We start from the raw sequence: 23,983 nt of genomic DNA on the forward strand, positions 1-23,983 counted from the left end.
GTCTGTAGAACATGATGCGAGCGTCCTAGTGGGGACCCGCGAGTGCTGCGTTCTCGGTCCTTCTCAAGGGAAATCCAGCTACACATTCTTGTGGATCGTGCATCTCAAGCGCTCAAGCCACGCGGCAGCATCATCGCGGGAAAAGCAAAATGATGCATCGGCCGGGAATCGAACCCGGGCCGCCCGCGTGGCAGGCGAGCATTCTACCACTGAACCACCGATGCTGCGGCCAGCGGTAACTTGACGCTGCTTTCCGAGCAGACGTCTCAAGGGAAAGTGGGACTGCCGTCAAGCGCCGTAGCATTCTGTGGGAAAGATGCTGCAGACGCTGAATCCTGCACTGCACTGCTTAAAAATGCCGCCAGAACGCGGGCCTCTGCGTACTCTTGCGTCGCCGGCGCCCAACTCTTGCCAAAGGATGCGAAATGTGCGCGGATACGCTGTCCGAATGCGTCTGGATGTGCTCCCCTAGCCTGCCTCGAAATGCGCCTGCCAGGTACTATCACCTTCGGCCGCTGCCGACTGGCGGGAAGCCGACACAGCGCGGACGCGCGGCGCTCGCTTGTGCGGTGGTGGTGTAATGGTCAGCATAGTTGCCTTCCAAGCAGTTGATCCGGGTTCGATTCCCGGCCACCGCAGCAGGCTTTTAATTTCGCGTATGAGTACTTTTGCCACGCGCTCTTAAATTATTGTTTTTTCGCCCTCTTACTCGCTGCATACCAGCCCTTAGTGTGTCTCGACTTGTCTCGTGTCTCGACTTGTCTCGACTTTGCTCAGCTGACGCGAGAGCTGACGCTCTCAAGTCGGCCTTTATCAAAACGACAAGCACGAGAAACGACTGAGAGAGGTAAGGAGAGGCGAGGCGATGGACACACAGCACGCCCCCTTCATTTCACGGTGGCGTCTCCCTGACCGAATCGGGCTGTAGCTCCGAAAACAAAGGAGAAACAAAAATAGGAAGTAAAAGTGCAAATAGTGCCCTGTGTTCCCATGCGCTCACCCGCCCAAGTACTGACAGGGGCCAAAGTTGTTACGCATCGGCAATCGGACATTTTCTTTCATTTTCTCTTTATCGGTTGAGAACCAGTGTATTCAAGATATTATGGCCATTGCCGAGTGAATGCTGTAGCGCTTCCCGACGAGTCGGGTTCGGATCCTCTGTCAACTTCCACGCAGGGTGATGATCTTTTGGTCATCACACTCGCCAGCTGAAATCGGCGCTGCCTTTTCGTAGTAGTAAAAGAGTAGTGGCCCGTGGGGGGATCGAACCCACGACCTTCGCGTTATTAGCACGACGCTCTAACCAACTTAGCTAACGGGCCTCGGCAGATGCAGTTGCTCAGCCCTACGCTGGAAACAGGTGGCATGAAGCCACACACCATTTCTATGGTCGTCGTGTGTCTGCTTCCCTAGTCTATATTCTGCTGACGGTCACGAAACAGTAGCTATATTGCGAGCAGGACGGCAAACGGCTGCTCGGACAGCTCAAACTTGCCACGATTCGTGTGGAAAAAATTCCGTTCCGGTACCGGGAATCGAACCCGGGCCTCCTGGGTGAAAGCCAGGTATCCTAGCCACTAGACCACACCGGATGTCGCCGTTTCGTTCGACCGTTCGTACGGTCGCTTGTCGCATTTCGTGTCGAGTGCCGCGTCGGCGCCCCTCTCTCTTTGCGAGCATCTTTGCACATACTGACTGGCAAGGCGCGCACCTCAAACGTCGCAGAGCAATGCTTTTGGCTTCATGCTCTGCTGGGAGAAGAGGAAAAGGGAAGCTGTAAGTAGCAATAACAGGAAGTAAACATTTTCCCGCTGAAGCGTTGAAACGTTGTGGATAACAAACAAGAAATACGTTGGCGCCCTAGCAACAGCACCACCATCAGTCACAGAAAATTAAATGCCCCGGGTGAGGATCGAACTCACGACCTTAAGATTATGAGACTTACGCGCTGCCTACTGCGCTACCGAGGCACGGGTGCACCGCTTGTCCTGGAAACTGGGTAAATACCGTACCCAATATTAGACGTAGAGACACTGTACTTCCTGGATAACGTGTTCTGTTGCTACACGTGCACTGCCGGCCCAGTTGATTGCGGTGCTGCTGCAGCTGTTGCAACGATAGGCAGCACTCCTTGTCGTTAAAGTTCAGAGCCTCGGAGGCACCCGGACCCAGCAACTTGTGAGGCCAGGCCGACGCTAGTCTGTAGAACATGATGCGAGCGTCCTAGTGGGGACCCGCGAGTGCTGCGTTCTCGGTCCTTCTCAAGGGAAATCCAGCTACACATTCTTGTGGATCGTGCATCTCAAGCGCTCAAGCCACGCGGCAGCATCATCGCGGGAAAAGCAAAATGATGCATCGGCCGGGAATCGAACCCGGGCCGCCCGCGTGGCAGGCGAGCATTCTACCACTGAACCACCGATGCTGCGGCCAGCGGTAACTTGACGCTGCTTTCCGAGCAGACGTCTCAAGGGAAAGTGGGACTGCCGTCAAGCGCCGTAGCATTCTGTGGGAAAGATGCTGCAGACGCTGAATCCTGCACTGCACTGCTTAAAAATGCCGCCAGAACGCGGGCCTCTGCGTACTCTTGCGTCGCCGGCGCCCAACTCTTGCCAAAGGATGCGAAATGTGCGCGGATACGCTGTCCGAATGCGTCTGGATGTGCTCCCCTAGCCTGCCTCGAAATGCGCCTGCCAGGTACTATCACCTTCGGCCGCTGCCGACTGGCGGGAAGCCGACACAGCGCGGACGCGCGGCGCTCGCTTGTGCGGTGGTGGTGTAATGGTCAGCATAGTTGCCTTCCAAGCAGTTGATCCGGGTTCGATTCCCGGCCACCGCAGCAGGCTTTTAATTTCGCGTATGAGTACTTTTGCCACGCGCTCTTAAATTATTGTTTTTTCGCCCTCTTACTCGCTGCATACCAGCCCTTAGTGTGTCTCGACTTGTCTCGTGTCTCGACTTGTCTCGACTTTGCTCAGCTGACGCGAGAGCTGACGCTCTCAAGTCGGCCTTTATCAAAACGACAAGCACGAGAAACGACTGAGAGAGGTAAGGAGAGGCGAGGCGATGGACACACAGCACGCCCCCTTCATTTCACGGTGGCGTCTCCCTGACCGAATCGGGCTGTAGCTCCGAAAACAAAGGAGAAACAAAAATAGGAAGTAAAAGTGCAAATAGTGCCCTGTGTTCCCATGCGCTCACCCGCCCAAGTACTGACAGGGGCCAAAGTTGTTACGCATCGGCAATCGGACATTTTCTTTCATTTTCTCTTTATCGGTTGAGAACCAGTGTATTCAAGATATTATGGCCATTGCCGAGTGAATGCTGTAGCGCTTCCCGACGAGTCGGGTTCGGATCCTCTGTCAACTTCCACGCAGGGTGATGATCTTTTGGTCATCACACTCGCCAGCTGAAATCGGCGCTGCCTTTTCGTAGTAGTAAAAGAGTAGTGGCCCGTGGGGGGATCGAACCCACGACCTTCGCGTTATTAGCACGACGCTCTAACCAACTTAGCTAACGGGCCTCGGCAGATGCAGTTGCTCAGCCCTACGCTGGAAACAGGTGGCATGAAGCCACACACCATTTCTATGGTCGTCGTGTGTCTGCTTCCCTAGTCTATATTCTGCTGACGGTCACGAAACAGTAGCTATATTGCGAGCAGGACGGCAAACGGCTGCTCGGACAGCTCAAACTTGCCACGATTCGTGTGGAAAAAATTCCGTTCCGGTACCGGTAATCGAACCCGGGCCTCCTGGGTGAAAGCCAGGTATCCTAGCCACTAGACCACACCGGATGTCGCCGTTTCGTTCGACCGTTCGTACGGTCGCTTGTCGCATTTCGTGTCGAGTGCCGCGTCGGCGCCCCTCTCTCTTTGCGAGCATCTTTGCACATACTGACTGGCAAGGCGCGCACCTCAAACGTCGCAGAGCAATGCTTTTGGCTTCATGCTCTGCTGGGAGAAGAGGAAAAGGGAAGCTGTAAGTAGCAATAACAGGAAGTAAACATTTTCCCGCTGAAGCGTTGAAACGTTGTGGATAACAAACAAGAAATACGTTGGCGCCCTAGCAACAGCACCACCATCAGTCACAGAAAATTAAATGCCCCGGGTGAGGATCGAACTCACGACCTTAAGATTATGAGACTTACGCGCTGCCTACTGCGCTACCGAGGCACGGGTGCACCGCTTGTCCTGGAAACTGGGTAAATACCGTACCCAATATTAGACGTAGAGACACTGTACTTCCTGGATAACGTGTTCTGTTGCTACACGTGCACTGCCGGCCCAGTTGATTGCGGTGCTGCTGCAGCTGTTGCAACGATAGGCAGCACTCCTTGTCGTTAAAGTTCAGAGCCTCGGAGGCACCCGGACCCAGCAACTTGTGAGGCCAGGCCGACGCTAGTCTGTAGAACATGATGCGAGCGTCCTAGTGGGGACCCGCGAGTGCTGCGTTCTCGGTCCTTCTCAAGGGAAATCCAGCTACACATTCTTGTGGATCGTGCATCTCAAGCGCTCAAGCCACGCGGCAGCATCATCGCGGGAAAAGCAAAATGATGCATCGGCCGGGAATCGAACCCGGGCCGCCCGCGTGGCAGGCGAGCATTCTACCACTGAACCACCGATGCTGCGGCCAGCGGTAACTTGACGCTGCTTTCCGAGCAGACGTCTCAAGGGAAAGTGGGACTGCCGTCAAGCGCCGTAGCATTCTGTGGGAAAGATGCTGCAGACGCTGAATCCTGCACTGCACTGCTTAAAAATGCCGCCAGAACGCGGGCCTCTGCGTACTCTTGCGTCGCCGGCGCCCAACTCTTGCCAAAGGATGCGAAATGTGCGCGGATACGCTGTCCGAATGCGTCTGGATGTGCTCCCCTAGCCTGCCTCGAAATGCGCCTGCCAGGTACTATCACCTTCGGCCGCTGCCGACTGGCGGGAAGCCGACACAGCGCGGACGCGCGGCGCTCGCTTGTGCGGTGGTGGTGTAATGGTCAGCATAGTTGCCTTCCAAGCAGTTGATCCGGGTTCGATTCCCGGCCACCGCAGCAGGCTTTTAATTTCGCGTATGAGTACTTTTGCCACGCGCTCTTAAATTATTGTTTTTTCGCCCTCTTACTCGCTGCATACCAGCCCTTAGTGTGTCTCGACTTGTCTCGTGTCTCGACTTGTCTCGACTTTGCTCAGCTGACGCGAGAGCTGACGCTCTCAAGTCGGCCTTTATCAAAACGACAAGCACGAGAAACGACTGAGAGAGGTAAGGAGAGGCGAGGCGATGGACACACAGCACGCCCCCTTCATTTCACGGTGGCGTCTCCCTGACCGAATCGGGCTGTAGCTCCGAAAACAAAGGAGAAACAAAAATAGGAAGTAAAAGTGCAAATAGTGCCCTGTGTTCCCATGCGCTCACCCGCCCAAGTACTGACAGGGGCCAAAGTTGTTACGCATCGGCAATCGGACATTTTCTTTCATTTTCTCTTTATCGGTTGAGAACCAGTGTATTCAAGATATTATGGCCATTGCCGAGTGAATGCTGTAGCGCTTCCCGACGAGTCGGGTTCGGATCCTCTGTCAACTTCCACGCAGGGTGATGATCTTTTGGTCATCACACTCGCCAGCTGAAATCGGCGCTGCCTTTTCGTAGTAGTAAAAGAGTAGTGGCCCGTGGGGGGATCGAACCCACGACCTTCGCGTTATTAGCACGACGCTCTAACCAACTTAGCTAACGGGCCTCGGCAGATGCAGTTGCTCAGCCCTACGCTGGAAACAGGTGGCATGAAGCCACACACCATTTCTATGGTCGTCGTGTGTCTGCTTCCCTAGTCTATATTCTGCTGACGGTCACGAAACAGTAGCTATATTGCGAGCAGGACGGCAAACGGCTGCTCGGACAGCTCAAACTTGCCACGATTCGTGTGGAAAAAATTCCGTTCCGGTACCGGTAATCGAACCCGGGCCTCCTGGGTGAAAGCCAGGTATCCTAGCCACTAGACCACACCGGATGTCGCCGTTTCGTTCGACCGTTCGTACGGTCGCTTGTCGCATTTCGTGTCGAGTGCCGCGTCGGCGCCCCTCTCTCTTTGCGAGCATCTTTGCACATACTGACTGGCAAGGCGCGCACCTCAAACGTCGCAGAGCAATGCTTTTGGCTTCATGCTCTGCTGGGAGAAGAGGAAAAGGGAAGCTGTAAGTAGCAATAACAGGAAGTAAACATTTTCCCGCTGAAGCGTTGAAACGTTGTGGATAACAAACAAGAAATACGTTGGCGCCCTAGCAACAGCACCACCATCAGTCACAGAAAATTAAATGCCCCGGGTGAGGATCGAACTCACGACCTTAAGATTATGAGACTTACGCGCTGCCTACTGCGCTACCGAGGCACGGGTGCACCGCTTGTCCTGGAAACTGGGTAAATACCGTACCCAATATTAGACGTAGAGACACTGTACTTCCTGGATAACGTGTTCTGTTGCTACACGTGCACTGCCGGCCCAGTTGATTGCGGTGCTGCTGCAGCTGTTGCAACGATAGGCAGCACTCCTTGTCGTTAAAGTTCAGAGCCTCGGAGGCACCCGGACCCAGCAACTTGTGAGGCCAGGCCGACGCTAGTCTGTAGAACATGATGCGAGCGTCCTAGTGGGGACCCGCGAGTGCTGCGTTCTCGGTCCTTCTCAAGGGAAATCCAGCTACACATTCTTGTGGATCGTGCATCTCAAGCGCTCAAGCCACGCGGCAGCATCATCGCGGGAAAAGCAAAATGATGCATCGGCCGGGAATCGAACCCGGGCCGCCCGCGTGGCAGGCGAGCATTCTACCACTGAACCACCGATGCTGCGGCCAGCGGTAACTTGACGCTGCTTTCCGAGCAGACGTCTCAAGGGAAAGTGGGACTGCCGTCAAGCGCCGTAGCATTCTGTGGGAAAGATGCTGCAGACGCTGAATCCTGCACTGCACTGCTTAAAAATGCCGCCAGAACGCGGGCCTCTGCGTACTCTTGCGTCGCCGGCGCCCAACTCTTGCCAAAGGATGCGAAATGTGCGCGGATACGCTGTCCGAATGCGTCTGGATGTGCTCCCCTAGCCTGCCTCGAAATGCGCCTGCCAGGTACTATCACCTTCGGCCGCTGCCGACTGGCGGGAAGCCGACACAGCGCGGACGCGCGGCGCTCGCTTGTGCGGTGGTGGTGTAATGGTCAGCATAGTTGCCTTCCAAGCAGTTGATCCGGGTTCGATTCCCGGCCACCGCAGCAGGCTTTTAATTTCGCGTATGAGTACTTTTGCCACGCGCTCTTAAATTATTGTTTTTTCGCCCTCTTACTCGCTGCATACCAGCCCTTAGTGTGTCTCGACTTGTCTCGTGTCTCGACTTGTCTCGACTTTGCTCAGCTGACGCGAGAGCTGACGCTCTCAAGTCGGCCTTTATCAAAACGACAAGCACGAGAAACGACTGAGAGAGGTAAGGAGAGGCGAGGCGATGGACACACAGCACGCCCCCTTCATTTCACGGTGGCGTCTCCCTGACCGAATCGGGCTGTAGCTCCGAAAACAAAGGAGAAACAAAAATAGGAAGTAAAAGTGCAAATAGTGCCCTGTGTTCCCATGCGCTCACCCGCCCAAGTACTGACAGGGGCCAAAGTTGTTACGCATCGGCAATCGGACATTTTCTTTCATTTTCTCTTTATCGGTTGAGAACCAGTGTATTCAAGATATTATGGCCATTGCCGAGTGAATGCTGTAGCGCTTCCCGACGAGTCGGGTTCGGATCCTCTGTCAACTTCCACGCAGGGTGATGATCTTTTGGTCATCACACTCGCCAGCTGAAATCGGCGCTGCCTTTTCGTAGTAGTAAAAGAGTAGTGGCCCGTGGGGGGATCGAACCCACGACCTTCGCGTTATTAGCACGACGCTCTAACCAACTGAGCTAACGGGCCTCGGCAGATGCAGTTGCTCAGCCCTACGCTGGAAACAGGTGGCATGAAGCCACACACCATTTCTATGGTCGTCGTGTGTCTGCTTCCCTAGTCTATATTCTGCTGACGGTCACGAAACAGTAGCTATATTGCGAGCAGGACGGCAAACGGCTGCTCGGACAGCTCAAACTTGCCACGATTCGTGTGGAAAAAATTCCGTTCCGGTACCGGGAATCGAACCCGGGCCTCCTGGGTGAAAGCCAGGTATCCTAGCCACTAGACCACACCGGATGTCGCCGTTTCGTTCGACCGTTCGTACGGTCGCTTGTCGCATTTCGTGTCGAGTGCCGCGTCGGCGCCCCTCTCTCTTTGCGAGCATCTTTGCACATACTGACTGGCAAGGCGCGCACCTCAAACGTCGCAGAGCAATGCTTTTGGCTTCATGCTCTGCTGGGAGAAGAGGAAAAGGGAAGCTGTAAGTAGCAATAACAGGAAGTAAACATTTTCCCGCTGAAGCGTTGAAACGTTGTGGATAACAAACAAGAAATACGTTGGCGCCCTAGCAACAGCACCACCATCAGTCACAGAAAATTAAATGCCCCGGGTGAGGATCGAACTCACGACCTTAAGATTATGAGACTTACGCGCTGCCTACTGCGCTACCGAGGCACGGGTGCACCGCTTGTCCTGGAAACTGGGTAAATACCGTACCCAATATTAGACGTAGAGACACTGTACTTCCTGGATAACGTGTTCTGTTGCTACACGTGCACTGCCGGCCCAGTTGATTGCGGTGCTGCTGCAGCTGTTGCAACGATAGGCAGCACTCCTTGTCGTTAAAGTTCAGAGCCTCGGAGGCACCCGGACCCAGCAACTTGTGAGGCCAGGCCGACGCTAGTCTGTAGAACATGATGCGAGCGTCCTAGTGGGGACCCGCGAGTGCTGCGTTCTCGGTCCTTCTCAAGGGAAATCCAGCTACACATTCTTGTGGATCGTGCATCTCAAGCGCTCAAGCCACGCGGCAGCATCATCGCGGGAAAAGCAAAATGATGCATCGGCCGGGAATCGAACCCGGGCCGCCCGCGTGGCAGGCGAGCATTCTACCACTGAACCACCGATGCTGCGGCCAGCGGTAACTTGACGCTGCTTTCCGAGCAGACGTCTCAAGGGAAAGTGGGACTGCCGTCAAGCGCCGTAGCATTCTGTGGGAAAGATGCTGCAGACGCTGAATCCTGCACTGCACTGCTTAAAAATGCCGCCAGAACGCGGGCCTCTGCGTACTCTTGCGTCGCCGGCGCCCAACTCTTGCCAAAGGATGCGAAATGTGCGCGGATACGCTGTCCGAATGCGTCTGGATGTGCTCCCCTAGCCTGCCTCGAAATGCGCCTGCCAGGTACTATCACCTTCGGCCGCTGCCGACTGGCGGGAAGCCGACACAGCGCGGACGCGCGGCGCTCGCTTGTGCGGTGGTGGTGTAATGGTCAGCATAGTTGCCTTCCAAGCAGTTGATCCGGGTTCGATTCCCGGCCACCGCAGCAGGCTTTTAATTTCGCGTATGAGTACTTTTGCCACGCGCTCTTAAATTATTGTTTTTTCGCCCTCTTACTCGCTGCATACCAGCCCTTAGTGTGTCTCGACTTGTCTCGTGTCTCGACTTGTCTCGACTTTGCTCAGCTGACGCGAGAGCTGACGCTCTCAAGTCGGCCTTTATCAAAACGACAAGCACGAGAAACGACTGAGAGAGGTAAGGAGAGGCGAGGCGATGGACACACAGCACGCCCCCTTCATTTCACGGTGGCGTCTCCCTGACCGAATCGGGCTGTAGCTCCGAAAACAAAGGAGAAACAAAAATAGGAAGTAAAAGTGCAAATAGTGCCCTGTGTTCCCATGCGCTCACCCGCCCAAGTACTGACAGGGGCCAAAGTTGTTACGCATCGGCAATCGGACATTTTCTTTCATTTTCTCTTTATCGGTTGAGAACCAGTGTATTCAAGATATTATGGCCATTGCCGAGTGAATGCTGTAGCGCTTCCCGACGAGTCGGGTTCGGATCCTCTGTCAACTTCCACGCAGGGTGATGATCTTTTGGTCATCACACTCGCCAGCTGAAATCGGCGCTGCCTTTTCGTAGTAGTAAAAGAGTAGTGGCCCGTGGGGGGATCGAACCCACGACCTTCGCGTTATTAGCACGACGCTCTAACCAACTGAGCTAACGGGCCTCGGCAGATGCAGTTGCTCAGCCCTACGCTGGAAACAGGTGGCATGAAGCCACACACCATTTCTATGGTCGTCGTGTGTCTGCTTCCCTAGTCTATATTCTGCTGACGGTCACGAAACAGTAGCTATATTGCGAGCAGGACGGCAAACGGCTGCTCGGACAGCTCAAACTTGCCACGATTCGTGTGGAAAAAATTCCGTTCCGGTACCGGGAATCGAACCCGGACCTCCTGGGTGAAAGCCAGGTATCCTAGCCACTAGACCACACCGGATGTAGCCGTTTCGTTCGACCGTTCGTACGGTCGCTTGTCGCATTTCGTGTCGAGTGCCGCGTCGGCGCCCCTCTCTCTTTGCGAGCATCTTTGCACATACTGACTGGCAAGGCGCGCACCTCAAACGTCGCAGAGCAATGCTTTTGGCTTCATGCTCTGCTGGGAGAAGAGGAAAAGGGAAGCTGTAAGTAGCAATAACAGGAAGTAAACATTTTCCCGCTGAAGCGTTGAAACGTTGTGGATAACAAACAAGAAATACGTTGGCGCCCTAGCAACAGCACCACCATCAGTCACAGAAAATTAAATGCCCCGGGTGAGGATCGAACTCACGACCTTAAGATTATGAGACTTACGCGCTGCCTACTGCGCTACCGAGGCACGGGTGCACCGCTTGTCCTGGAAACTGGGTAAATACCGTACCCAATATTAGACGTAGAGACACTGTACTTCCTGGATAACGTGTTCTGTTGCTACACGTGCACTGCCGGCCCAGTTGATTGCGGTGCTGCTGCAGCTGTTGCAACGATAGGCAGCACTCCTTGTCGTTAAAGTTCAGAGCCTCGGAGGCACCCGGACCCAGCAACTTGTGAGGCCAGGCCGACGCTAGTCTGTAGAACATGATGCGAGCGTCCTAGTGGGGACCCGCGAGTGCTGCGTTCTCGGTCCTTCTCAAGGGAAATCCAGCTACACATTCTTGTGGATCGTGCATCTCAAGCGCTCAAGCCACGCGGCAGCATCATCGCGGGAAAAGCAAAATGATGCATCGGCCGGGAATCGAACCCGGGCCGCCCGCGTGGCAGGCGAGCATTCTACCACTGAACCACCGATGCTGCGGCCAGCGGTAACTTGACGCTGCTTTCCGAGCAGACGTCTCAAGGGAAAGTGGGACTGCCGTCAAGCGCCGTAGCATTCTGTGGGAAAGATGCTGCAGACGCTGAATCCTGCACTGCACTGCTTAAAAATGCCGCCAGAACGCGGGCCTCTGCGTACTCTTGCGTCGCCGGCGCCCAACTCTTGCCAAAGGATGCGAAATGTGCGCGGATACGCTGTCCGAATGCGTCTGGATGTGCTCCCCTAGCCTGCCTCGAAATGCGCCTGCCAGGTACTATCACCTTCGGCCGCTGCCGACTGGCGGGAAGCCGACACAGCGCGGACGCGCGGCGCTCGCTTGTGCGGTGGTGGTGTAATGGTCAGCATAGTTGCCTTCCAAGCAGTTGATCCGGGTTCGATTCCCGGCCACCGCAGCAGGCTTTTAATTTCGCGTATGAGTACTTTTGCCACGCGCTCTTAAATTATTGTTTTTTCGCCCTCTTACTCGCTGCATACCAGCCCTTAGTGTGTCTCGACTTGTCTCGTGTCTCGACTTGTCTCGACTTTGCTCAGCTGACGCGAGAGCTGACGCTCTCAAGTCGGCCTTTATCAAAACGACAAGCACGAGAAACGACTGAGAGAGGTAAGGAGAGGCGAGGCGATGGACACACAGCACGCCCCCTTCATTTCACGGTGGCGTCTCCCTGACCGAATCGGGCTGTAGCTCCGAAAACAAAGGAGAAACAAAAATAGGAAGTAAAAGTGCAAATAGTGCCCTGTGTTCCCATGCGCTCACCCGCCCAAGTACTGACAGGGGCCAAAGTTGTTACGCATCGGCAATCGGACATTTTCTTTCATTTTCTCTTTATCGGTTGAGAACCAGTGTATTCAAGATATTATGGCCATTGCCGAGTGAATGCTGTAGCGCTTCCCGACGAGTCGGGTTCGGATCCTCTGTCAACTTCCACGCAGGGTGATGATCTTTTGGTCATCACACTCGCCAGCTGAAATCGGCGCTGCCTTTTCGTAGTAGTAAAAGAGTAGTGGCCCGTGGGGGGATCGAACCCACGACCTTCGCGTTATTAGCACGACGCTCTAACCAACTTAGCTAACGGGCCTCGGCAGATGCAGTTGCTCAGCCCTACGCTGGAAACAGGTGGCATGAAGCCACACACCATTTCTATGGTCGTCGTGTGTCTGCTTCCCTAGTCTATATTCTGCTGACGGTCACGAAACAGTAGCTATATTGCGAGCAGGACGGCAAACGGCTGCTCGGACAGCTCAAACTTGCCACGATTCGTGTGGAAAAAATTCCGTTCCGGTACCGGTAATCGAACCCGGGCCTCCTGGGTGAAAGCCAGGTATCCTAGCCACTAGACCACACCGGATGTCGCCGTTTCGTTCGACCGTTCGTACGGTCGCTTGTCGCATTTCGTGTCGAGTGCCGCGTCGGCGCCCCTCTCTCTTTGCGAGCATCTTTGCACATACTGACTGGCAAGGCGCGCACCTCAAACGTCGCAGAGCAATGCTTTTGGCTTCATGCTCTGCTGGGAGAAGAGGAAAAGGGAAGCTGTAAGTAGCAATAACAGGAAGTAAACATTTTCCCGCTGAAGCGTTGAAACGTTGTGGATAACAAACAAGAAATACGTTGGCGCCCTAGCAACAGCACCACCATCAGTCACAGAAAATTAAATGCCCCGGGTGAGGATCGAACTCACGACCTTAAGATTATGAGACTTACGCGCTGCCTACTGCGCTACCGAGGCACGGGTGCACCGCTTGTCCTGGAAACTGGGTAAATACCGTACCCAATATTAGACGTAGAGACACTGTACTTCCTGGATAACGTGTTCTGTTGCTACACGTGCACTGCCGGCCCAGTTGATTGCGGTGCTGCTGCAGCTGTTGCAACGATAGGCAGCACTCCTTGTCGTTAAAGTTCAGAGCCTCGGAGGCACCCGGACCCAGCAACTTGTGAGGCCAGGCCGACGCTAGTCTGTAGAACATGATGCGAGCGTCCTAGTGGGGACCCGCGAGTGCTGCGTTCTCGGTCCTTCTCAAGGGAAATCCAGCTACACATTCTTGTGGATCGTGCATCTCAAGCGCTCAAGCCACGCGGCAGCATCATCGCGGGAAAAGCAAAATGATGCATCGGCCGGGAATCGAACCCGGGCCGCCCGCGTGGCAGGCGAGCATTCTACCACTGAACCACCGATGCTGCGGCCAGCGGTAACTTGACGCTGCTTTCCGAGCAGACGTCTCAAGGGAAAGTGGGACTGCCGTCAAGCGCCGTAGCATTCTGTGGGAAAGATGCTGCAGACGCTGAATCCTGCACTGCACTGCTTAAAAATGCCGCCAGAACGCGGGCCTCTGCGTACTCTTGCGTCGCCGGCGCCCAACTCTTGCCAAAGGATGCGAAATGTGCGCGGATACGCTGTCCGAATGCGTCTGGATGTGCTCCCCTAGCCTGCCTCGAAATGCGCCTGCCAGGTACTATCACCTTCGGCCGCTGCCGACTGGCGGGAAGCCGACACAGCGCGGACGCGCGGCGCTCGCTTGTGCGGTGGTGGTGTAATGGTCAGCATAGTTGCCTTCCAAGCAGTTGATCCGGGTTCGATTCCCGGCCACCGCAGCAGGCTTTTAATTTCGCGTATGAGTACTTTTGCCACGCGCTCTTAAATTATTGTTTTTTCGCCCTCTTACTCGCTGCATACCAGCCCTTAGTGTGTCTCGACTTGTCTCGTGTCTCGACTTGTCTCGACTTTGCTCAGCTGACGCGAGAGCTGACGCTCTCAAGTCGGCCTTTATCAAAACGACAAGCACGAGAAACGACTGAGAGAGGTAAGGAGAGGCGAGGCGATGGACACACAGCACGCCCCCTTCATTTCACGGTGGCGTCTCCCTGACCGAATCGGGCTGTAGCTCCGAAAACAAAGGAGAAACAAAAATAGGAAGTAAAAGTGCAAATAGTGCCCTGTGTTCCCATGCGCTCACCCGCCCAAGTACTGACAGGGGCCAAAGTTGTTACGCATCGGCAATCGGACATTTTCTTTCATTTTCTCTTTATCGGTTGAGAACCAGTGTATTCAAGATATTATGGCCATTGCCGAGTGAATGCTGTAGCGCTTCCCGACGAGTCGGGTTCGGATCCTCTGTCAACTTCCACGCAGGGTGATGATCTTTTGGTCATCACACTCGCCAGCTGAAATCGGCGCTGCCTTTTCGTAGTAGTAAAAGAGTAGTGGCCCGTGGGGGGATCGAACCCACGACCTTCGCGTTATTAGCACGACGCTCTAACCAACTGAGCTAACGGGCCTCGGCAGATGCAGTTGCTCAGCCCTACGCTGGAAACAGGGGGCATGAAGCCACACACCATTTCTATGGTCGTCGTGTGTCTGCTTCCCTAGTCTATATTCTGCTGACGGTCACGAAACAGTAGCTATATTGCGAGCAGGACGGCAAACGGCTGCTCGGACAGCTCAAACTTGCCACGATTCGTGTGGAAAAAATTCCGTTCCGGTACCGGGAATCGAACCCGGGCCTCCTGGGTGAAAGCCAGGTATCCTAGCCACTAGACCACACCGGATGTCGCCGTTTCGTTCGACCGTTCGTACGGTCGCTTGTCGCATTTCGTGTCGAGTGCCGCGTCGGCGCCCCTCTCTCTTTGCGAGCATCTTTGCACATAGTGACTGGCAAGGCGCGCACCTCAAACGTCGCAGAGCAATGCTTTTGGCTTCATGCTCTGCTGGGAGAAGAGGAAAAGGGAAGCTGTAAGTAGCAATAACAGGAAGTAAACATTTTCCCGCTGAAGCGTTGAAACGTTGTGGATAACAAACAAGAAATACGTTGGCGCCCTAGCAACAGCACCACCATCAGTCACAGAAAATTAAATGCCCCGGGTGAGGATCGAACTCACGACCTTAAGATTATGAGACTTACGCGCTGCCTACTGCGCTACCGAGGCACGGGTGCACCGCTTGTCCTGGAAACTGGGTAAATACCGTACCCAATATTAGACGTAGAGACACTGTACTTCCTGGATAACGTGTTCTGTTGCTACACGTGCACTGCCGGCCCAGTTGATTGCGGTGCTGCTGCAGCTGTTGCAACGATAGGCAGCACTCCTTGTCGTTAAAGTTCAGAGCCTCGGAGGCACCCGGACCCAGCAACTTGTGAGGCCAGGCCGACGCTAGTCTGTAGAACATGATGCGAGCGTCCTAGTGGGGACCCGCGAGTGCTGCGTTCTCGGTCCTTCTCAAGGGAAATCCAGCTACACATTCTTGTGGATCGTGCATCTCAAGCGCTCAAGCCACGCGGCAGCATCATCGCGGGAAAAGCAAAATGATGCATCGGCCGGGAATCGAACCCGGGCCGCCCGCGTGGCAGGCGAGCATTCTACCACTGAACCACCGATGCTGCGGCCAGCGGTAACTTGACGCTGCTTTCCGAGCAGACGTCTCAAGGGAAAGTGGGACTGCCGTCAAGCGCCGTAGCATTCTGTGGGAAAGATGCTGCAGACGCTGAATCCTGCACTGCACTGCTTAAAAATGCCGCCAGAACGCGGGCCTCTGCGTACTCTTGCGTCGCCGGCGCCCAACTCTTGCCAAAGGATGCGAAATGTGCGCGGATACGCTGTCCGAATGCGTCTGGATGTGCTCCCCTAGCCTGCCTCGAAATGCGCCTGCCAGGTACTATCACCTTCGGCCGCTGCCGACTGGCGGGAAGCCGACACAGCGCGGACGCGCGGCGCTCGCTTGTGCGGTGGTGGTGTAATGGTCAGCATAGTTGCCTTCCAAGCAGTTGATCCGGGTTCGATTCCCGGCCACCGCAGCAGGCTTTTAATTTCGCGTATGAGTACTTTTGCCACGCGCTCTTAAATTATTGTTTTTTCGCCCTCTTACTCGCTGCATACCAGCCCTTAGTGTGTCTCGACTTGTCTCGTGTCTCGACTTGTCTCGACTTTGCTCAGCTGACGCGAGAGCTGACGCTCTCAAGTCGGCCTTTATCAAAACGACAAGCACGAGAAACGACTGAGAGAGGTAAGGAGAGGCGAGGCGATGGACACACAGCACGCCCCCTTCATTTCACGGTGGCGTCTCCCTGACCGAATCGGGCTGTAGCTCCGAAAACAAAGGAGAAACAAAAATAGGAAGTAAAAGTGCAAATAGTGCCCTGTGTTCCCATGCGCTCACCCGCCCAAGTACTGACAGGGGCCAAAGTTGTTACGCATCGGCAATCGGACATTTTCTTTCATTTTCTCTTTATCGGTTGAGAACCAGTGTATTCAAGATATTATGGCCATTGCCGAGTGAATGCTGTAGCGCTTCCCGACGAGTCGGGTTCGGATCCTCTGTCAACTTCCACGCAGGGTGATGATCTTTTGGTCATCACACTCGCCAGCTGAAATCGGCGCTGCCTTTTCGTAGTAGTAAAAGAGTAGTGGCCCGTGGGGGGATCGAACCCACGACCTTCGCGTTATTAGCACGACGCTCTAACCAACTGAGCTAACGGGCCTCGGCAGATGCAGTTGCTCAGCCCTACGCTGGAAACAGGTGGCATGAAGCCACACACCATTTCTATGGTCGTCGTGTGTCTGCTTCCCTAGTCTATATTCTGCTGACGGTCACGAAACAGTAGCTATATTGCGAGCAGGACGGCAAACGGCTGCTCGGACAGCTCAAACTTGCCACGATTCGTGTGGAAAAAATTCCGTTCCGGTACCGGGAATCGAACCCGGGCCTCCTGGGTGAAAGCCAGGTATCCTAGCCACTAGACCACACCGGATGTCGCCGTTTCGTTCGACCGTTCGTACGGTCGCTTGTCGCATTTCGTGTCGAGTGCCGCGTCGGCGCCCCTCTCTCTTTGCGAGCATCTTTGCACATACTGACTGGCAAGGCGCGCACCTCAAACGTCGCAGAGCAATGCTTTTGGCTTCATGCTCTGCTGGGAGAAGAGGAAAAGGGAAGCTGTAAGTAGCAATAACAGGAAGTAAACATTTTCCCGCTGAAGCGTTGAAACGTTGTGGATAACAAACAAGAAATACGTTGGCGCCCTAGCAACAGCACCACCATCAGTCACAGAAAATTAAATGCCCCGGGTGAGGATCGAACTCACGACCTTAAGATTATGAGACTTACGCGCTGCCTACTGCGCTACCGAGGCACGGGTGCACCGCTTGTCCTGGAAACTGGGTAAATACCGTACCCAATATTAGACGTAGAGACACTGTACTTCCTGGATAACGTGTTCTGTTGCTACACGTGCACTGCCGGCCCAGTTGATTGCGGTGCTGCTGCAGCTGTTGCAACGATAGGCAGCACTCCTTGTCGTTAAAGTTCAGAGCCTCGGAGGCACCCGGACCCAGCAACTTGTGAGGCCAGGCCGACGCTAGTCTGTAGAACATGATGCGAGCGTCCTAGTGGGGACCCGCGAGTGCTGCGTTCTCGGTCCTTCTCAAGGGAAATCCAGCTACACATTCTTGTGGATCGTGCATCTCAAGCGCTCAAGCCACGCGGCAGCATCATCGCGGGAAAAGCAAAATGATGCATCGGCCGGGAATCGAACCCGGGCCGCCCGCGTGGCAGGCGAGCATTCTACCACTGAACCACCGATGCTGCGGCCAGCGGTAACTTGACGCTGCTTTCCGAGCAGACGTCTCAAGGGAAAGTGAGACTGCCGTCAAGCGCCGTAGCATTCTGTGGGAAAGATGCTGCAGACGCTGAATCCTGCACTGCACTGCTTAAAAATGCCGCCAGAACGCGGGCCTCTGCGTACTCTTGCGTCGCCGGCGCCCAACTCTTGCCAAAGGATGCGAAATGTGCGCGGATACGCTGTCCGAATGCGTCTGGATGTGCTCCCCTAGCCTGCCTCGAAATGCGCCTGCCAGGTACTATCACCTTCGGCCGCTGCCGACTGGCGGGAAGCCGACACAGCGCGGACGCGCGGCGCTCGCTTGTGCGGTGGTGGTGTAATGGTCAGCATAGTTGCCTTCCAAGCAGTTGATCCGGGTTCGATTCCCGGCCACCGCAGCAGGCTTTTAATTTCGCGTATGAGTACTTTTGCCACGCGCTCTTAAATTATTGTTTTTTCGCCCTCTTACTCGCTGCATACCAGCCCTTAGTGTGTCTCGACTTGTCTCGTGTCTCGACTTGTCTCGACTTTGCTCAGCTGACGCGAGAGCTGACGCTCTCAAGTCGGCCTTTATCACAACGACAAGCACGAGAAACGACTGAGAGAGGTAAGGAGAGGCGAGGCGATGGACACACAGCACGCCCCCTTCATTTCACGGTGGCGTCTCCCTGACCGAATCGGGCTGTAGCTCCGAAAACAAAGGAGAAACAAAAATAGGAAGTAAAAGTGCAAATAGTGCCCTGTGTTCCCATGCGCTCACCCGCCCAAGTACTGACAGGGGCCAAAGTTGTTACGCATCGGCAATCGGACATTTTCTTTCATTTTCTCTTTATCGGTTGAGAACCAGTGTATTCAAGATATTATGGCCATTGCCGAGTGAATGCTGTAGCGCTTCCCGACGAGTCGGGTTCGGATCCTCTGTCAACTTCCACGCAGGGTGATGATCTTTTGGTCATCACACTCGCCAGCTGAAATCGGCGCTGCCTTTTCGTAGTAGTAAAAGAGTAGTGGCCCGTGGGGGGATCGAACCCACGACCTTCGCGTTATTAGCACGACGCTCTAACCAACTGAGCTAACGGGCCTCGGCAGATGCAGTTGCTCAGCCCTACGCTGGAAACAGGTGGCATGAAGCCACACACCATTTCTATGGTCGTCGTGTGTCTGCTTCCCTAGTCTATATTCTGCTGACGGTCACGAAACAGTAGCTATATTGCGAGCAGGACGGCAAACGGCTGCTCGGACAGCTCAAACTTGCCACGATTCGTGTGGAAAAAATTCCGTTCCGGTACCGGGAATCGAACCCGGACCTCCTGGGTGAAAGCCAGGTATCCTAGCCACTAGACCACACCGGATGTAGCCGTTTCGTTCGACCGTTCGTACGGTCGCTTGTCGCATTTCGTGTCGAGTGCCGCGTCGGCGCCCCTCTCTCTTTGCGAGCATCTTTGCACATACTGACTGGCAAGGCGCGCACCTCAAACGTCGCAGAGCAATGCTTTTGGCTTCATGCTCTGCTGGGAGAAGAGGAAAAGGGAAGCTGTAAGTAGCAATAACAGGAAGTAAACATTTTCCCGCTGAAGCGTTGAAACGTTGTGGATAACAAACAAGAAATACGTTGGCGCCCTAGCAACAGCACCACCATCAGTCACAGAAAATTAAATGCCCCGGGTGAGGATCGAACTCACGACCTTAAGATTATGAGACTTACGCGCTGCCTACTGCGCTACCGAGGCACGGGTGCACCGCTTGTCCTGGAAACTGGGTAAATACCGTACCCAATATTAGACGTAGAGACACTGTACTTCCTGGATAACGTGTTCTGTTGCTACACGTGCACTGCCGGCCCAGTTGATTGCGGTGCTGCTGCAGCTGTTGCAACGATAGGCAGCACTCCTTGTCGTTAAAGTTCAGAGCCTCGGAGGCACCCGGACCCAGCAACTTGTGAGGCCAGGCCGACGCTAGTCTGTAGAACATGATGCGAGCGTCCTAGTGGGGACCCGCGAGTGCTGCGTTCTCGGTCCTTCTCAAGGGAAATCCAGCTACACATTCTTGTGGATCGTGCATCTCAAGCGCTCAAGCCACGCGGCAGCATCATCGCGGGAAAAGCAAAATGATGCATCGGCCGGGAATCGAACCCGGGCCGCCCGCGTGGCAGGCGAGCATTCTACCACTGAACCACCGATGCTGCGGCCAGCGGTAACTTGACGCTGCTTTCCGAGCAGACGTCTCAAGGGAAAGTGGGACTGCCGTCAAGCGCCGTAGCATTCTGTGGGAAAGATGCTGCAGACGCTGAATCCTGCACTGCACTGCTTAAAAATGCCGCCAGAACGCGGGCCTCTGCGTACTCTTGCGTCGCCGGCGCCCAACTCTTGCCAAAGGATGCGAAATGTGCGCGGATACGCTGTCCGAATGCGTCTGGATGTGCTCCCCTAGCCTGCCTCGAAATGCGCCTGCCAGGTACTATCACCTTCGGCCGCTGCCGACTGGCGGGAAGCCGACACAGCGCGGACGCGCGGCGCTCGCTTGTGCGGTGGTGGTGTAATGGTCAGCATAGTTGCCTTCCAAGCAGTTGATCCGGGTTCGATTCCCGGCCACCGCAGCAGGCTTTTAATTTCGCGTATGAGTACTTTTGCCACGCGCTCTTAAATTATTGTTTTTTCGCCCTCTTACTCGCTGCATACCAGCCCTTAGTGTGTCTCGACTTGTCTCGTGTCTCGACTTGTCTCGACTTTGCTCAGCTGACGCGAGAGCTGACGCTCTCAAGTCGGCCTTTATCAAAACGACAAGCACGAGAAACGACTGAGAGAGGTAAGGAGAGGCGAGGCGATGGACACACAGCACGCCCCCTTCATTTCACGGTGGCGTCTCCCTGACCGAATCGGGCTGTAGCTCCGAAAACAAAGGAGAAACAAAAATAGGAAGTAAAAGTGCAAATAGTGCCCTGTGTTCCCATGCGCTCACCCGCCCAAGTACTGACAGGGGCCAAAGTTGTTACGCATCGGCAATCGGACATTTTCTTTCATTTTCTCTTTATCGGTTGAGAACCAGTGTATTCAAGATATTATGGCCATTGCCGAGTGAATGCTGTGGCGCTTCCCGACGAGTCGGGTTCGGATCCTCTGTCAACTTCCACGCAGGGTGATGATCTTTTGGTCATCACACTCGCCAGCTGAAATCGGCGCTGCCTTTTCGTAGTAGTAAAAGAGTAGTGGCCCGTGGGGGGATCGAACCCACGACCTTCGCGTTATTAGCACGACGCTCTAACCAACTTAGCTAACGGGCCTCGGCAGATGCAGTTGCTCAGCCCTACGCTGGAAACAGGTGGCATGAAGCCACACACCATTTCTATGGTCGTCGTGTGTCTGCTTCCCTAGTCTATATTCTGCTGACGGTCACGAAACAGTAGCTATATTGCGAGCAGGACGGCAAACGGCTGCTCGGACAGCTCAAACTTGCCACGATTCGTGTGGAAAAAATTCCGTTCCGGTACCGGTAATCGAACCCGGGCCTCCTGGGTGAAAGCCAGGTATCCTAGCCACTAGACCACACCGGATGTCGCCGTTTCGTTCGACCGTTCGTACGGTCGCTTGTCGCATTTCGTGTCGAGTGCCGCGTCGGCGCCCCTCTCTCTTTGCGAGCATCTTTGCACATACTGACTGGCAAGGCGCGCACCTCAAACGTCGCAGAGCAATGCTTTTGGCTTCATGCTCTGCTGGGAGAAGAGGAAAAGGGAAGCTGTAAGTAGCAATAACAGGAAGTAAACATTTTCCCGCTGAAGCGTTGAAACGTTGTGGATAACAAACAAGAAATACGTTGGCGCCCTAGCAACAGCACCACCATCAGTCACAGAAAATTAAATGCCCCGGGTGAGGATCGAACTCACGACCTTAAGATTATGAGACTTACGCGCTGCCTACTGCGCTACCGAGGCACGGGTGCACCGCTTGTCCTGGAAACTGGGTAAATACCGTACCCAATATTAGACGTAGAGACACTGTACTTCCTGGATAACGTGTTCTGTTGCTACACGTGCACTGCCGGCCCAGTTGATTGCGGTGCTGCTGCAGCTGTTGCAACGATAGGCAGCACTCCTTGTCGTTAAAGTTCAGAGCCTCGGAGGCACCCGGACCCAGCAACTTGTGAGGCCAGGCCGACGCTAGTCTGTAGAACATGATGCGAGCGTCCTAGTGGGGACCCGCGAGTGCTGCGTTCTCGGTCCTTCTCAAGGGAAATCCAGCTACACATTCTTGTGGATCGTGCATCTCAAGCGCTCAAGCCACGCGGCAGCATCATCGCGGGAAAAGCAAAATGATGCATCGGCCGGGAATCGAACCCGGGCCGCCCGCGTGGCAGGCGAGCATTCTACCACTGAACCACCGATGCTGCGGCCAGCGGTAACTTGACGCTGCTTTCCGAGCAGACGTCTCAAGGGAAAGTGGGACTGCCGTCAAGCGCCGTAGCATTCTGTGGGAAAGATGCTGCAGACGCTGAATCCTGCACTGCACTGCTTAAAAATGCCGCCAGAACGCGGGCCTCTGCGTACTCTTGCGTCGCCGGCGCCCAACTCTTGCCAAAGGATGCGAAATGTGCGCGGATACGCTGTCCGAATGCGTCTGGATGTGCTCCCCTAGCCTGCCTCGAAATGCGCCTGCCAGGTACTATCACCTTCGGCCGCTGCCGACTGGCGGGAAGCCGACACAGCGCGGACGCGCGGCGCTCGCTTGTGCGGTGGTGGTGTAATGGTCAGCATAGTTGCCTTCCAAGCAGTTGATCCGGGTTCGATTCCCGGCCACCGCAGCAGGCTTTTAATTTCGCGTATGAGTACTTTTGCCACGCGCTCTTAAATTATTGTTTTTTCGCCCTCTTACTCGCTGCATACCAGCCCTTAGTGTGTCTCGACTTGTCTCGTGTCTCGACTTGTCTCGACTTTGCTCAGCTGACGCGAGAGCTGACGCTCTCAAGTCGGCCTTTATCAAAACGACAAGCACGAGAAACGACTGAGAGAGGTAAGGAGAGGCGAGGCGATGGACACACAGCACGCCCCCTTCATTTCACGGTGGCGTCTCCCTGACCGAATCGGGCTGTAGCTCCGAAAACAAAGGAGAAACAAAAATAGGAAGTAAAAGTGCAAATAGTGCCCTGTGTTCCCATGCGCTCACCCGCCCAAGTACTGACAGGGGCCAAAGTTGTTACGCATCGGCAATCGGACATTTTCTTTCATTTTCTCTTTATCGGTTGAGAACCAGTGTATTCAAGATATTATGGCCATTGCCGAGTGAATGCTGTAGCGCTTCCCGACGAGTCGGGTTCGGATCCTCTGTCAACTTCCACGCAGGGTGATGATCTTTTGGTCATCACACTCGCCAGCTGAAATCGGCGCTGCCTTTTCGTAGTAGTAAAAGAGTAGTGGCCCGTGGGGGGATCGAACCCACGACCTTCGCGTTATTAGCACGACGCTCTAACCAACTGAGCTAACGGGCCTCGGCAGATGCAGTTGCTCAGCCCTACGCTGGAAACAGGTGGCATGAAGCCACACACCATTTCTATGGTCGTCGTGTGTCTGCTTCCCTAGTCTATATTCTGCTGACGGTCACGAAACAGTAGCTATATTGCGAGCAGGACGGCAAACGGCTGCTCGGACAGCTCAAACTTGCCACGATTCGTGTGGAAAAAATTCCGTTCCGGTACCGGGAATCGAACCCGGGCCTCCTGGGTGAAAGCCAGGTATCCTAGCCACTAGACCACACCGGATGTCGCCGTTTCGTTCGACCGTTCGTACGGTCGCTTGTCGCATTTCGTGTCGAGTGCCGCGTCGGCGCCCCTCTCTCTTTGCGAGCATCTTTGCACATACTGACTGGCAAGGCGCGCACCTCAAACGTCGCAGAGCAATGCTTTTGGCTTCATGCTCTGCTGGGAGAAGAGGAAAAGGGAAGCTGTAAGTAGCAATAACAGGAAGTAAACATTTTCCCGCTGAAGCGTTGAAACGTTGTGGATAACAAACAAGAAATACGTTGGCGCCCTAGCAACAGCACCACCATCAGTCACAGAAAATTAAATGCCCCGGGTGAGGATCGAACTCACGACCTTAAGATTATGAGACTTACGCGCTGCCTACTGCGCTACCGAGGCACGGGTGCACCGCTTGTCCTGGAAACTGGGTAA

General features: G+C 54.7%; 55 non-coding genes across 55 annotated transcripts; 11 read left to right on the plus strand and 44 right to left on the minus strand.

Annotated features, from left to right (window-relative positions):
* Nucleotides 1–153: 153 nt before the first annotated feature.
* Nucleotides 154–224, minus strand: Trnag-gcc. The gene has a single exon. It is a non-coding gene; the product is annotated as a tRNA-Gly (tRNA).
* Nucleotides 225–566: 342 nt separating this feature from the next.
* Nucleotides 567–638, plus strand: Trnag-ucc. The gene has a single exon. It is a non-coding gene; the product is annotated as a tRNA-Gly (tRNA).
* A 610-nt stretch (nt 639–1,248) lies between these two features.
* Nucleotides 1,249–1,322, minus strand: Trnai-aau. The gene has a single exon. It is a non-coding gene; the product is annotated as a tRNA-Ile (tRNA).
* A 198-nt stretch (nt 1,323–1,520) lies between these two features.
* Nucleotides 1,521–1,592, minus strand: Trnae-uuc. The gene has a single exon. It is a non-coding gene; the product is annotated as a tRNA-Glu (tRNA).
* Nucleotides 1,593–1,897: 305 nt separating this feature from the next.
* On the minus strand, nt 1,898–1,970 carry Trnam-cau. Its single transcript has one exon. It is a non-coding gene; the product is annotated as a tRNA-Met (tRNA).
* Nucleotides 1,971–2,351: 381 nt separating this feature from the next.
* Nucleotides 2,352–2,422, minus strand: Trnag-gcc. The gene has a single exon. It is a non-coding gene; the product is annotated as a tRNA-Gly (tRNA).
* Nucleotides 2,423–2,764: 342 nt separating this feature from the next.
* Nucleotides 2,765–2,836, plus strand: Trnag-ucc. The gene has a single exon. It is a non-coding gene; the product is annotated as a tRNA-Gly (tRNA).
* A 610-nt stretch (nt 2,837–3,446) lies between these two features.
* Trnai-aau lies at nt 3,447–3,520 on the minus strand. The gene has a single exon. It is a non-coding gene; the product is annotated as a tRNA-Ile (tRNA).
* Nucleotides 3,521–3,718: 198 nt separating this feature from the next.
* Nucleotides 3,719–3,790, minus strand: Trnae-uuc. Its single transcript has one exon. It is a non-coding gene; the product is annotated as a tRNA-Glu (tRNA).
* A 305-nt stretch (nt 3,791–4,095) lies between these two features.
* Nucleotides 4,096–4,168, minus strand: Trnam-cau. Its single transcript has one exon. It is a non-coding gene; the product is annotated as a tRNA-Met (tRNA).
* Nucleotides 4,169–4,549: 381 nt separating this feature from the next.
* On the minus strand, nt 4,550–4,620 carry Trnag-gcc. Its single transcript has one exon. It is a non-coding gene; the product is annotated as a tRNA-Gly (tRNA).
* Nucleotides 4,621–4,962: 342 nt separating this feature from the next.
* Nucleotides 4,963–5,034, plus strand: Trnag-ucc. Its single transcript has one exon. It is a non-coding gene; the product is annotated as a tRNA-Gly (tRNA).
* A 610-nt stretch (nt 5,035–5,644) lies between these two features.
* Nucleotides 5,645–5,718, minus strand: Trnai-aau. Its single transcript has one exon. It is a non-coding gene; the product is annotated as a tRNA-Ile (tRNA).
* A 198-nt stretch (nt 5,719–5,916) lies between these two features.
* Nucleotides 5,917–5,988, minus strand: Trnae-uuc. Its single transcript has one exon. It is a non-coding gene; the product is annotated as a tRNA-Glu (tRNA).
* A 305-nt stretch (nt 5,989–6,293) lies between these two features.
* On the minus strand, nt 6,294–6,366 carry Trnam-cau. Its single transcript has one exon. It is a non-coding gene; the product is annotated as a tRNA-Met (tRNA).
* A 381-nt stretch (nt 6,367–6,747) lies between these two features.
* On the minus strand, nt 6,748–6,818 carry Trnag-gcc. Its single transcript has one exon. It is a non-coding gene; the product is annotated as a tRNA-Gly (tRNA).
* A 342-nt stretch (nt 6,819–7,160) lies between these two features.
* Nucleotides 7,161–7,232, plus strand: Trnag-ucc. Its single transcript has one exon. It is a non-coding gene; the product is annotated as a tRNA-Gly (tRNA).
* Nucleotides 7,233–7,842: 610 nt separating this feature from the next.
* Nucleotides 7,843–7,916, minus strand: Trnai-aau. The gene has a single exon. It is a non-coding gene; the product is annotated as a tRNA-Ile (tRNA).
* A 198-nt stretch (nt 7,917–8,114) lies between these two features.
* On the minus strand, nt 8,115–8,186 carry Trnae-uuc. The gene has a single exon. It is a non-coding gene; the product is annotated as a tRNA-Glu (tRNA).
* A 305-nt stretch (nt 8,187–8,491) lies between these two features.
* Nucleotides 8,492–8,564, minus strand: Trnam-cau. The gene has a single exon. It is a non-coding gene; the product is annotated as a tRNA-Met (tRNA).
* A 381-nt stretch (nt 8,565–8,945) lies between these two features.
* Trnag-gcc lies at nt 8,946–9,016 on the minus strand. Its single transcript has one exon. It is a non-coding gene; the product is annotated as a tRNA-Gly (tRNA).
* Nucleotides 9,017–9,358: 342 nt separating this feature from the next.
* Trnag-ucc lies at nt 9,359–9,430 on the plus strand. The gene has a single exon. It is a non-coding gene; the product is annotated as a tRNA-Gly (tRNA).
* Nucleotides 9,431–10,040: 610 nt separating this feature from the next.
* On the minus strand, nt 10,041–10,114 carry Trnai-aau. Its single transcript has one exon. It is a non-coding gene; the product is annotated as a tRNA-Ile (tRNA).
* A 198-nt stretch (nt 10,115–10,312) lies between these two features.
* Trnae-uuc lies at nt 10,313–10,384 on the minus strand. The gene has a single exon. It is a non-coding gene; the product is annotated as a tRNA-Glu (tRNA).
* A 305-nt stretch (nt 10,385–10,689) lies between these two features.
* Trnam-cau lies at nt 10,690–10,762 on the minus strand. The gene has a single exon. It is a non-coding gene; the product is annotated as a tRNA-Met (tRNA).
* A 381-nt stretch (nt 10,763–11,143) lies between these two features.
* Nucleotides 11,144–11,214, minus strand: Trnag-gcc. The gene has a single exon. It is a non-coding gene; the product is annotated as a tRNA-Gly (tRNA).
* A 342-nt stretch (nt 11,215–11,556) lies between these two features.
* Nucleotides 11,557–11,628, plus strand: Trnag-ucc. Its single transcript has one exon. It is a non-coding gene; the product is annotated as a tRNA-Gly (tRNA).
* Nucleotides 11,629–12,238: 610 nt separating this feature from the next.
* On the minus strand, nt 12,239–12,312 carry Trnai-aau. The gene has a single exon. It is a non-coding gene; the product is annotated as a tRNA-Ile (tRNA).
* A 198-nt stretch (nt 12,313–12,510) lies between these two features.
* Nucleotides 12,511–12,582, minus strand: Trnae-uuc. The gene has a single exon. It is a non-coding gene; the product is annotated as a tRNA-Glu (tRNA).
* Nucleotides 12,583–12,887: 305 nt separating this feature from the next.
* On the minus strand, nt 12,888–12,960 carry Trnam-cau. The gene has a single exon. It is a non-coding gene; the product is annotated as a tRNA-Met (tRNA).
* Nucleotides 12,961–13,341: 381 nt separating this feature from the next.
* Nucleotides 13,342–13,412, minus strand: Trnag-gcc. The gene has a single exon. It is a non-coding gene; the product is annotated as a tRNA-Gly (tRNA).
* Nucleotides 13,413–13,754: 342 nt separating this feature from the next.
* Nucleotides 13,755–13,826, plus strand: Trnag-ucc. Its single transcript has one exon. It is a non-coding gene; the product is annotated as a tRNA-Gly (tRNA).
* Nucleotides 13,827–14,436: 610 nt separating this feature from the next.
* Nucleotides 14,437–14,510, minus strand: Trnai-aau. Its single transcript has one exon. It is a non-coding gene; the product is annotated as a tRNA-Ile (tRNA).
* A 198-nt stretch (nt 14,511–14,708) lies between these two features.
* On the minus strand, nt 14,709–14,780 carry Trnae-uuc. The gene has a single exon. It is a non-coding gene; the product is annotated as a tRNA-Glu (tRNA).
* A 305-nt stretch (nt 14,781–15,085) lies between these two features.
* Trnam-cau lies at nt 15,086–15,158 on the minus strand. The gene has a single exon. It is a non-coding gene; the product is annotated as a tRNA-Met (tRNA).
* A 381-nt stretch (nt 15,159–15,539) lies between these two features.
* Trnag-gcc lies at nt 15,540–15,610 on the minus strand. The gene has a single exon. It is a non-coding gene; the product is annotated as a tRNA-Gly (tRNA).
* A 342-nt stretch (nt 15,611–15,952) lies between these two features.
* On the plus strand, nt 15,953–16,024 carry Trnag-ucc. Its single transcript has one exon. It is a non-coding gene; the product is annotated as a tRNA-Gly (tRNA).
* A 610-nt stretch (nt 16,025–16,634) lies between these two features.
* Nucleotides 16,635–16,708, minus strand: Trnai-aau. The gene has a single exon. It is a non-coding gene; the product is annotated as a tRNA-Ile (tRNA).
* A 198-nt stretch (nt 16,709–16,906) lies between these two features.
* Trnae-uuc lies at nt 16,907–16,978 on the minus strand. Its single transcript has one exon. It is a non-coding gene; the product is annotated as a tRNA-Glu (tRNA).
* Nucleotides 16,979–17,283: 305 nt separating this feature from the next.
* On the minus strand, nt 17,284–17,356 carry Trnam-cau. The gene has a single exon. It is a non-coding gene; the product is annotated as a tRNA-Met (tRNA).
* Nucleotides 17,357–17,737: 381 nt separating this feature from the next.
* Nucleotides 17,738–17,808, minus strand: Trnag-gcc. Its single transcript has one exon. It is a non-coding gene; the product is annotated as a tRNA-Gly (tRNA).
* Nucleotides 17,809–18,150: 342 nt separating this feature from the next.
* Nucleotides 18,151–18,222, plus strand: Trnag-ucc. Its single transcript has one exon. It is a non-coding gene; the product is annotated as a tRNA-Gly (tRNA).
* A 610-nt stretch (nt 18,223–18,832) lies between these two features.
* Trnai-aau lies at nt 18,833–18,906 on the minus strand. The gene has a single exon. It is a non-coding gene; the product is annotated as a tRNA-Ile (tRNA).
* Nucleotides 18,907–19,104: 198 nt separating this feature from the next.
* Trnae-uuc lies at nt 19,105–19,176 on the minus strand. Its single transcript has one exon. It is a non-coding gene; the product is annotated as a tRNA-Glu (tRNA).
* Nucleotides 19,177–19,481: 305 nt separating this feature from the next.
* On the minus strand, nt 19,482–19,554 carry Trnam-cau. Its single transcript has one exon. It is a non-coding gene; the product is annotated as a tRNA-Met (tRNA).
* A 381-nt stretch (nt 19,555–19,935) lies between these two features.
* Trnag-gcc lies at nt 19,936–20,006 on the minus strand. Its single transcript has one exon. It is a non-coding gene; the product is annotated as a tRNA-Gly (tRNA).
* Nucleotides 20,007–20,348: 342 nt separating this feature from the next.
* Nucleotides 20,349–20,420, plus strand: Trnag-ucc. The gene has a single exon. It is a non-coding gene; the product is annotated as a tRNA-Gly (tRNA).
* Nucleotides 20,421–21,030: 610 nt separating this feature from the next.
* On the minus strand, nt 21,031–21,104 carry Trnai-aau. The gene has a single exon. It is a non-coding gene; the product is annotated as a tRNA-Ile (tRNA).
* A 198-nt stretch (nt 21,105–21,302) lies between these two features.
* Nucleotides 21,303–21,374, minus strand: Trnae-uuc. The gene has a single exon. It is a non-coding gene; the product is annotated as a tRNA-Glu (tRNA).
* Nucleotides 21,375–21,679: 305 nt separating this feature from the next.
* Nucleotides 21,680–21,752, minus strand: Trnam-cau. Its single transcript has one exon. It is a non-coding gene; the product is annotated as a tRNA-Met (tRNA).
* A 381-nt stretch (nt 21,753–22,133) lies between these two features.
* Nucleotides 22,134–22,204, minus strand: Trnag-gcc. The gene has a single exon. It is a non-coding gene; the product is annotated as a tRNA-Gly (tRNA).
* A 342-nt stretch (nt 22,205–22,546) lies between these two features.
* Trnag-ucc lies at nt 22,547–22,618 on the plus strand. The gene has a single exon. It is a non-coding gene; the product is annotated as a tRNA-Gly (tRNA).
* Nucleotides 22,619–23,228: 610 nt separating this feature from the next.
* Trnai-aau lies at nt 23,229–23,302 on the minus strand. The gene has a single exon. It is a non-coding gene; the product is annotated as a tRNA-Ile (tRNA).
* A 198-nt stretch (nt 23,303–23,500) lies between these two features.
* Nucleotides 23,501–23,572, minus strand: Trnae-uuc. The gene has a single exon. It is a non-coding gene; the product is annotated as a tRNA-Glu (tRNA).
* A 305-nt stretch (nt 23,573–23,877) lies between these two features.
* Trnam-cau lies at nt 23,878–23,950 on the minus strand. The gene has a single exon. It is a non-coding gene; the product is annotated as a tRNA-Met (tRNA).
* Nucleotides 23,951–23,983: the final 33 nt, after the last annotated feature.

Source organism: Schistocerca piceifrons, unplaced genomic scaffold (assembly GCF_021461385.2).
Source record: "Schistocerca piceifrons isolate TAMUIC-IGC-003096 unplaced genomic scaffold, iqSchPice1.1 HiC_scaffold_572, whole genome shotgun sequence".
Taxonomy (NCBI): domain Eukaryota; kingdom Metazoa; phylum Arthropoda; class Insecta; order Orthoptera; family Acrididae; genus Schistocerca; species Schistocerca piceifrons.